We start from the raw sequence: 10,466 nt of genomic DNA, 5'->3' as shown, positions 1-10,466 counted from the left end.
ATTTTTATGGCAGACGTAGCTGCTTTCCTGGCACTGATATGGTTAACAGCAGCAACTTGATGCAGCTGAAATGTTCACCATGTAAAGGCCAAATGAAATGAATAGAAAGTCGTGATTTTGCAGACAGGTAAAGGATCTTGCACAGACTACAGATATTTTTTCTATATCTGCATCTATGCAGTTAAACCATAGTCTGTATCAACACCAGGTACAGACTTCGTTTTGATTCATGGAATATGGTAAATATGTAGCACGGTTCTTCTAGAGCACTCGCCTTAACACGTCATTCATGCACACACGTTTACATGCAAGTGCTTTCTAACATTCATATTCCAATGAACACATCAGGAACAACTTGAGGTATCTCGGCCAAGGATCATTTGGCACACAGACTGGAGCACATCTGCACATTTTCTGTCCATTTGACTGCATTCTTTTAAAATCAAGATGGTGACTTACAGAACTAAAGTTCCACTGATTATGTTAATTTGTTGCATCATTTGTGCCTTTCCTAGTTAGCTTGATTATCTTGAGATTTAAAAAAATCTGATACTGCAAATATAGTGGGGAGAACCAAATGACCTTGGTGCATGTTCGATCATCCAGGTAAGTAAATCCCAGAAAGGTTGATTCTGTTCATCTGGACGTTTTCAGTGGGAGAAACATTTCATCACTCATCCAAGTGACTCCTTCAGTCTCAGCTGACTGCAGGTTTCCCCCATCTTATAAACAGGACATTTGCACAATGAGTTCAGCCATTGTCAGAAGGTGAATGGGCATCTCAAGAGGTAATAATGAAGAGAGTCAACCACCCACCACACATTTTCCAGAGTGTTGTAGTGGGTCTTACACTCTAATCCGGTCGTTAAGTGATGACGTGACGAATCCTACTTGCGGGCCTAAAGTAGTCTGCGTTTAATATGGCTTTTGTGTTGTTAACATGTTTAATGTTTTGTATTTTCTTCTATTTGATCTCAAAAAGCTCCTAAAACAGTCAGTGATTCCTGTTGACCTCCCTCGGCTTTTATTACCGTTAATCATTTATTTAAGCTCAGTTTTTAAAACCTTAGGATGTAGCTACAGCCCAGCCCATGCAGCAGTATATGAATGACTAACCTCGTATTGTGGATGGATTATCTCAGTTGTTCTCCTGGCTGAAGTTTGGTCCTTTTACAGCATCCTGCCATGCGATTACATTTGTTCCTGACCACCGAGAACACTCACGTTAACTTTTATCGAGTGGGAAAAAGTTAGCTTGTTTATATTATGCTAAAATAGCTGTGTCGCTAGCGGTCACGTAGCACATCATTATATACCAGCTAGTCCAACTTCAGTAACCCTACAAACGTCACTGCTGTTTAGTTTTCTGTCTTCATTTATGCTGGAAGTGATAGCAGAGCTGTACGTTTGAATTTGTTTCCAAAACCCCGCAGTCAGGACATGCTATATTGTATTTAGATAGAAGCTAGCGAGCTAACTCCCTGCTAACTTCTAACTCCGTTAAATGTCATAAATTCCGTTTTCATGGATGCCTGGATGTTAAACTCAATTGTTACACCTGGTAGAGCAGAACGCTGATCATTTTATTAAAGATGAAAGACTTTAGACAGTTTTCAACTCTCAGTAATGCCATAGTGATCGTTTGATATATGGAGCTGCAGCGGAGTTTAGGCCCAGACACGGCTAGTGACGTCAGACTTAACGACCGGATAGCTTCCTGTTGAGGCACACGACTGGGCAGTCGCCTGGTAGTACTCTGTCCATTGTACAAGATCTATCGCCCTGTTATACAAAACCCAGTACAAACCTCCGGCAGTAACCAGCCAGCCCCCAAAGGTATCTCTAGCAACCAGTTCCTTCTGAACCGTTTGCCTTTTATGTTCAGGTTATCTATAGGAGCTCACTGTGATGCCTGGGTGCATTTCAACATGGTGATCTTCAAGTATGTAGTGACCAGGCAGGGGAGAGAACACGTGTGCAAAACACATGTTGGAATGCAGCAACATCCGCTCACTGGGCTGGTGTGACATGGTTATCCCAATGAGAGGTACCTGCAGCCCCAGTTCATCTCTAACCTCCACCACACTCACCAGACAAACGGATTCTGCTTTTCTCCATTTTTTAGGAGGTTGAGGTGTATCTGTGTGGCTCCACACCTGTCTAGCGGTACCCCTCCCACTCACCGTGTAACCACAAAAGGTTCTTGTAATTTGGTCAGGAGGTCTGAGATGGACAGAGGAAGCAATGTAATAATAATAATGGATTGGATTTATATAGCGCTTTTCAAGGCACCCAAAGCGCTTTACAATACCACTATTCATTCCCTCTCACATTCACACACTGGTGGAGGCAGCTACAGTTGTAGCCACAGCTGCCCTGGGGCAGACTGACAGAAGCGAGGCTGCCATATCGCACCATCGGCCCCTCTGGCCAACACCAGTAGGCAAGTAGGGTAAAGTGTCTTGCCCAAGGACACAACGACCAGGACAGAGAGCCCGGGGATCGAACTGGCGACCTTCCGGTTACAGATGCGATTCCCAACCCCCTGAGCCACGGTCGCCTTATCCTTGTGTAAATTGTCTGAGTTTAGCCCTGCTGTTGTAAAGGCATCACTGACGTTCTTGGGCCTGGAATAAATTCTCTCATGACAACCTCCCCAGCATGTGTAGGTTTGCTGTCAGGTCCTAAAGTTCATGACTTCATATCCATTTGTACAGTTCTTTTAGTGTGTGTGAACGAGGTGCCTGGTCAGTAAGTCTCTCTTTGGGATACTGACTCGAGAGATGACTTAAAACAGCGCCTGCTCCACACTCTTGGCATTTATCAGATGATGGTCCATTAGTTCACAGACTCAAATATAATCACTTCTTAAAAGCAAATCTGATGCAGTTTGAACAAAGCCTGAAGCCTGAATTATTCATGACTGCAATGACTTCCAAACATTTTAGATTTATCAGTTTTGAATCACTGATATACTAATCTGTAAGATAATGATGGTAACTGAGATCAGATACTAATGAAACACAGAGACAGTGCTGCGTATTGAGAGCAAACAAGGTCTGCTTTAAATACACTGCACATGTGTTGGGGATTCTGGCTTGTGGCACTGTGCTTTGAGAAATATTTCCATCTGTGCTATGTGAGAAGCGTCTGTCGAATTTCTCACAGCTTGTAGAGGCTGTGAAAACACCACAATGGTGCTGTTCCAAAAGAACACAGCCTTATAAATATCAACACTTTAAAAAGCCTGTTTCCATCCTAATTAGTTTACTTTTGCTATTGTGATAAAAACCTTCCTGAGAAAATAGAAATCTCGTGGGAACAAAATGAATAAGACAGCTGACATATAGCAGACATGATCTCATGAGGCCAGCTTCTTATCAGTCCTGCTACTCACTATAATCTGTTAGTCAAATTTTCTAGAAAGAAGACTGTTAGAACATTTCATGGCAGACCAGAGTGGACCACACAAAATGTATTAACTTATCCAGATCTGTCAGATCTGTCAGGAACATCTGGCCAATAAGGAGGATTCTCGTCTAAGTCTTTTGCAGTTACAGCAGCATTATTCTCTCTCCAGCAGCACCATGTAAGCACAAAGGTAGCCTTTTGTGCATGTACATCAACACCACACATTTATCTGACATTCACACACAATTGCACTATGATGAGGATGAGGGTACAGTGTATTGCCCAAGAATACTTGATGCTCTGCTTTTTGTTGTTTGTTTGTTTTTAATTAATTGTTGAAAAACAAATTGCACATCGAAAGCAAAGTGATTTAATGAGATTTATTGAAGGAAAGTTAAAATCAATATAGCATGAACAGGATTCTGGTCATAATTTTTATGGACAGAATTTCTAGGCGCAGCCAAGTGACTGAAGGCTTTCACTTGGGTGGTCTCAGAATCTATTCAATTCAATTTCAATTCAATTTTATTTATATAGCGCCAAATCACAACAAAAGTCGCCTCAAGGTGCTTCATAGATACAGAGAAAAACCCAACAATCATATGACCCCCTATGAGCAAGCACTTTGGCGACAGTGGGAAGGAAAAACTCCCTTTTAACAGGAAGAAACCTCCGGCAGAACCAGGCTCAGGGAGGGGCGGGGCCATCTGCTGTGATTGGTTGGGGTGAGAGAAGGAAGACAGGATAAAAGACATGCTGTGGAAGAGAGACAGAGGTTAATAACAGATATGATTCAATGCAGAGAGGTCTGTTAACACATAGTGAGTGAGGTAGAAACACCCAGTGCATCATGGGAATCCCCCAGCAGCCTACACCTATTGCAGCATAACTACGGGAGGATTCAGGGTCACCTGGTCCAGCCCTAACTATATGCTATAGCAAAAAGGAAAGTTTGAAGCCTAATCTTGAAAGTAGAGATAGTGTCTGTCTCCTGAATCCAAACTGGAAGCTGGTTCCACAGAAGAGGGGCCTGAAAACTGAAGGCTCTGCCTCCCATTCTACTTTTAAATACTCTAGGAACAACAAGTAGGCCTGCAGAGCGAGAGCGAAGTGCTCTAATAGGGTGATATGGTACTACAAGGTCATTAAGATAAGATGGGGCCTGATTATTTAAGACCTTGTATGTGAGGAGCAGGATTTTGAATTCTGGATTTAACAGGAAGCCAATGAAGGGAAGCAGGAGAAATCTGCTCTCTCTTTCTAGTCCCTGTCAGGACTCTTGCTGCAGCATTTTGGATTAGCTGATTAGCTTTTCGCAGATGATGTGGTTCTGTGGGCTTCATCGGGTGATGGCCTCCAGCTCACACTGGAACGGTTCGAGGTCGAGTGTGAAGCGGTGGGAACGAGGATCGGCACCTCCAAATGTAAGGCCATGGTCCTCAGCCGGAAAAGGGTGGAGTGCCCACTTCGGGTCAGGGACAAGTTCCTTACCCAAGTGGAGGAGTTTAAGTATGTCAGGGTCTTGTTCACAAGTGACAGGAGAAGGGAGCAGGAGATTGACAGATGGATTGGTGCTGCAGCTGCAGGACGTTTTTACACTGAGAGACAGCTGAGTGTAAAAGTGAAGCTTTCAATTTACCGGTCGACCTACGTCCCTACCCTCACCTATGGTCACGAGTTGTGGGTAGAGACTGAAGAACAAGATCACAGATACAAGCAGAGGAAATGAACTTCCTCCAAAGGGTGGCTGGACTCTCCCTCAGAGATAGGGAGCCCCCTATCTCTGAGGGATGCAGCCTGAGCTAAGTAAACAATCTGATCACTCGTCAGTGGAAACTGCAGTTCTGTGGATTGGGCTGAAGGGAGAGTCAAACTGGTTGGCTGGGTCCAGGGAAAGGGTCAGAGTCACTGAAATCAGAGTACAGACGTTCAGGTATGGTTCGGGAGGAATACGGGCAAGCTGTCTGTTCTGAATTTTCCTTTGCACTGCTTACTTGCCGCGGGTGGTCAGTAGTGGCGTGGAGGGGTGAGTGGTCTGGGTGAGTGGTCCGAAATCCCTGGCGTTGAGGCAGGGAGGCAGGCAGGTGCATGGGGCGAGAAACCCATGAGACTGTCAGGAGGTCCAGCGTCCGGATGGGTGCTCTACAGCGGAGATTCGTGTCTGGCAACTTGGTGCGTGGCTATGGAAGAGAGATACAGGATGAGACAAGGTAGTTTGCAACTCGTGTACAAAATCACAGCGGTGGCCTGCATTAACTAGGGTTAGCTGAGAATCTGGCGAAGAGAGGTTGAGTGCGCTGCCCTTATGAGACCCCGGCTTAATTACCCACAGGTGCGAGTAATAAGCAGAACACAGTGGCTCCTCCCATGGGTGGAGATGGAGGGAGAAACACTGGCTGTATCCCAATTCAGGGTCTGCAGCCTTAAAGTACGCAGTCTCAACGATCCTCAAGGGCCGCGTACTCAAAGACCGCTAAGGCCGGAAGTGCGAGGCTTGTGAAATGGGACGGTCTAACCTCCGTTGCGCTGCCCAGGTTGCCTAGCAACCATGATAATAACAGCTGGAAACGTTTCATAAAGCTTTGTTTAACAGAAATGAAGGAGAAAATCTTTTGTTCATTTGTTTGTTTCTTTCTACATGAGCTTTGATCATTCTCTGTAAGATTAAGCTCAGCTATTGAACGGCGTATATTTTAAAGTAAAGGCTTTAAAACCAAGTTAGCACAAACGTCACTAATGTCACATAACTTTGCCGACATGTGGCCAACAGTAATGTTTTCATGATCTTCGTTATTAAACATTTGCACATAAATAAGTGACATCATATTCAGTACTTACTTAAAGTTCACTCTTCGGGCGCCCCTCATCCGCCATTTTTTTTCGGCAAAATTATCCACACCCACCGCCGCGCTATGCATTCTGGGATATGTTGGGCCACGAAGTCTACACTGCCACATCCTTAAAATTCAGGGAAATGAAGGACGCATTTCAGGGCCGCATTTCGAGCAGCCTTCGAATTGGGACAGCCTTCGTCGCGTCGCTGTGACGTAATCGGCCTTAAAATGCGGCCTTTAAGGCTGCAGACCCTGAATTGGGATACAGCCACTGGCACCCACCCAGACCATGACAGAGAGGTTCAGCCATCCGGGAGGGGCTCAGAGTAGAGCCGCTGCTCTTCCACATCAAAAGGAGCCAGTTAAGGTAGTTCGGGCATCTGACAAGGATGCCTCCTGGGCGCCTCCTGGGTGAGGTAATTCGGGCATGTCCCATGAATAGAGGATTTGTACTAGCACTGACTAATAGGCAAAATAATAAGAGTACCTTTATACCCATTGTGTGAACACAATCTTCCTCTATTCAGCTGTAGAGAGGTCAATTCCCAAATTCATGTAGGCCATGGGGTGATAGTGAAGACGCATAGAATGTGTCATGACCTTAAACACAGTTTACAATTAGCTGTTTTTAAATCTTCAAACTCATTCTTTGTTTAAGAAAGTTATAGTTACATATCAATAGTGCACAGAGGTTAGATGAAGCTCTCTTTTAACAGGATGAAACCTCTAGCAGAAACAGGCTCAAGGAGGGTCTGCCATCTGCCAGCGCTGGTTGGGGGTGACAGGAGGAAAAGTACAAAGACACAGTTGCCCCTTTTCCATTAGTACCTACTGGGATCAACTCGGCACGGTTCGCCACAGTTTCCAGGGTTTTCCATTAGGTCACAGTACCTGGTACCAGGCTCCAAGCGATCCAAGCAGGTACTGCAATGTGAGGTCGTCAGACTGCATGCCACCGATTGGCTGGTCAGTAGCGTCACTCAATGAGTCATGAGCATGTCTCGTTCATGAAAATTAAAACCGCCATTCCTGTCTGGCGATGTCTTGCTCAGGGAAATGGCTACAAAAGACAACGCTGTGATCCCAGAGTCTGCCGAAAAGCCACAGACCGAGGAGCAGGTATATCGTCGCCTCGATGTCCACCTTTTTTAGCGTTCATGTCACTTATTAATTATGTCGCGGAATGCTCGGTTGTGTTGCTATGACGACAACCACGCACATTAGGTAGTACCTGGTTGTAATGGAAAAGGGCACAGGCAGGGGACACCCGGGGTTACCTTAGCCAGTTGATAACCAGCGTGTAACCATTTATCCTGACAGCCAATGCTGGGGTTAGTGAATCTAGATTGTTGTATTTCGTCCTCTTCTAGACAAAATAAATACAGCACTGGCGATTCTTATTCAAACAGGAGAATCGTTTATTAAACTTTGGCACACAATAGGCAATGCCCCAAAGGTTTGAGTAATAGTCTCCAGTAATAAGATCATCTCTGTTGTCTGATGAAAACAAATCTGTTCCCACCTTGACCACGGCCTGCTCGGCACTTCATGTGGGAGGAAGGTTGCTTTTGGTTGTTTGTTGTCTACTGCCCTGCAGATGTCACCCTTGGCTGTGTGTCTTGATCTGGACATTCCTGTCATACCAGTAGACACATCATCAGCCCTCTGAAAGCATCCTTCTACACCAAGATGTGGAAAGTGTAATGAGTGATCTCGCTCCTCAGATTATCAGGGATGACACCACGTTCTCCCATGAATACTATTCCATCTTGATACTTTAACTCATCAGCCTGCATGATTCAAATGAGGATCTGCAGGGTGTTATCCTGTTTTGTAGCAGGGTGTATTGCACAGAGCCTGTTCTTGGAGATTAGCAGGTGTGTTAGAGTCAATATCAGCTTCGACAGAGCTGAAAGATGGACATTCAAGAAGTTCTGATCTGCTTAGAGTGTCTGTAAGCTCCCTTCCATGCACGTACGCCACATCCAGATCAAACTTTTCAATGCATAACATTATTCTCTGAAGTCGCTTAGGAGAAGTCAACAGTGGTTTTCTCACGATGGTCTCCAGTGGCTCGTGGTAACTTTGCAGCCATATGTGTACTTGTGGAACATTTCCATGCTGAATAGCCAAGAACTCTTTTTCTACTTTGAGCGTTTGTGTGAGTCCTCTGCTTGCAAAAGCAATGGGTCTACCTCCTGCAGAAGTGCTGCAGCCAAGCCTGTGTCTGAGGCATCACACTGCACTGTCACTTCCACCTCTGGGTTGTAATATTTCAGAACTGGAGCATTTGCAGTAGTCTCCTTTAGTTTGAGGAATGCATCCTAATCTTGTGATGTCCATTTCATTCACAGTCGTTGTGTGTTAATTGCCTCAGTGCCTCACAGTGATCAGAGAGGTGTGGGCAAAATGTTAGGTAATTTTCATACCCAACAGCCTCTGAACCGCTTTCACATCTGTTAGTTTCGGCGTCTTTCTTATGGCACACACTGTTTCAGATTCTATTTTTAGTCCATCTGCTGTTAGGAGGTGTCCTGTGTACGCAGCCTTCTTTTGCCTCAGATTAAACCTGTCTGCATTTAGTTTGATGTTCTTTTCGCTTCCTCGTGTGTCTCCTCGTCCCCTAATCAACACATCATCTGAAATAATTCTTGTGTTAGTTTGGTTGGTAATGGGAAGTGACTGCCTTTTAGAGTGGCGCTGTCAGTTGGTGTTCGCTCTCTCTGCAGTAGAGTATTACTTCCTGTTCCTGCTCAAACACAGGGGTGTTTTTGAGTAGCTTATCTGCTTAGCGATTTATTTAAAACGTTTTAGATACCTTCTTTCTTCATAGCATAATCTTCATGTGCTTCATCTGAAGCACACTTTCTGTGTACTCGCTCCCTAATTTATAGGCAAAGTATTCACTCACTGTGTCTTTACTGTTTTGCTAGCTTAGGTTAACTTGTAGCCAACTCGCTAGCAGCATGGCTACTTCACCTGTACCTCCTGCACTTTCCTGCTCATTGTGTCAGATGTTTAGCTACTCTTCGGCCTCCTTTAGCAGTAATGATACTTATAACAAATGTAGCATATTTGCAGCTCTGGAGGCCAGGATTACTGAATTGGAGACTCGGCTTTGCACCCTTCATTCACCCGTAGCTAGCCAGGCCCCTGTAGCTGGTGCAGCCGAAGATAGCGTAGGCCCCGCTAGCTGTTCCCCAGCAGACCCCAAGCAGCTGGGGAAAGAGGGCGGCTGGGTGACGGTGAGGAGGAAGCATAGTCTTAAACAAAAGCTCCAGGTACACCACCAACCTGTTCATGTGTCTACCCGTTTTTCCCCACTCGGCGACACACCCGCCGGGGGTCAAAGTCTGGTAACTGGTGATTCTGTTCTCAGACATCAGACTCTTTTTCTCCAATTGGTGTTTCTGAGTTAACTTCAATAATTACTTCCTCCAAACCATCAACGTGTCTTTTAGACCCCATTCCTACAAAACTGCTCAAAGAAGTCCTGCCATTAATTAATGCTTCAATCTTAAATATGATCAACCTATCTCTAATAATCAGCTATGTACCACAGGCCTTCAAGCTGGCTGTAGTTAAACCTTTACTCAAGAAGCATCTCTAGACCCAGCAGTCTTAGCTAATTATAGGCCAATCTCCAACCTTCCTTTCATATCAAAAATCCTTGAAAGAGTAGTTGTCAAACAGCTAACAGATCATCTGCAGAGGAATGGTTTATTTGAAGAGTTTCAGTCAGGTTTCAGAGCTCATCACAGCACAGAAACAGCTTTAGTGAAGGTTACAAATGATCTTCTTATGGCCTCTGACAGTGGACTCATCTCTGTGCTTGTCCTGCTAGACCTCAGTGCAGCGTTCGATACTGTTGACCATAATATCCTATTAGAGCGATTAGAACATGCTGTAGGTATTACAGGTACTGCACTGCAGTGGTTTGTATCATATCTATCTAATAGACTCCAGTTTGTACATGTAAATGGAGAGTCCTCTTCACACACTGAGGTTAATTATGGAGTTCCACAGGGTTCAGTGCTAGGACCAATTCTGTTTACATTATACATGCTTCCCTTAGGCAGCATCATTAGAAGACATAGCATACATTTACACTGCTATGCAGATGACACCCAGCTCTATCTGTCCATGAAGCCAGATAACACACACCAATGAGTTAAACTGCAGGAATGTCTTAAAGACATAAAGACCTGGATGACCTCTAAC

The sequence above is a fragment of the Rhamphochromis sp. 'chilingali' genome, assembly GCF_963969265.1.
Source record: "Rhamphochromis sp. 'chilingali' genome assembly, chromosome: 17".
NCBI lineage: Eukaryota > Metazoa > Chordata > Actinopteri > Cichliformes > Cichlidae > Rhamphochromis > Rhamphochromis sp. 'chilingali'.
This window is presented reverse-complemented; position numbering follows the sequence as displayed.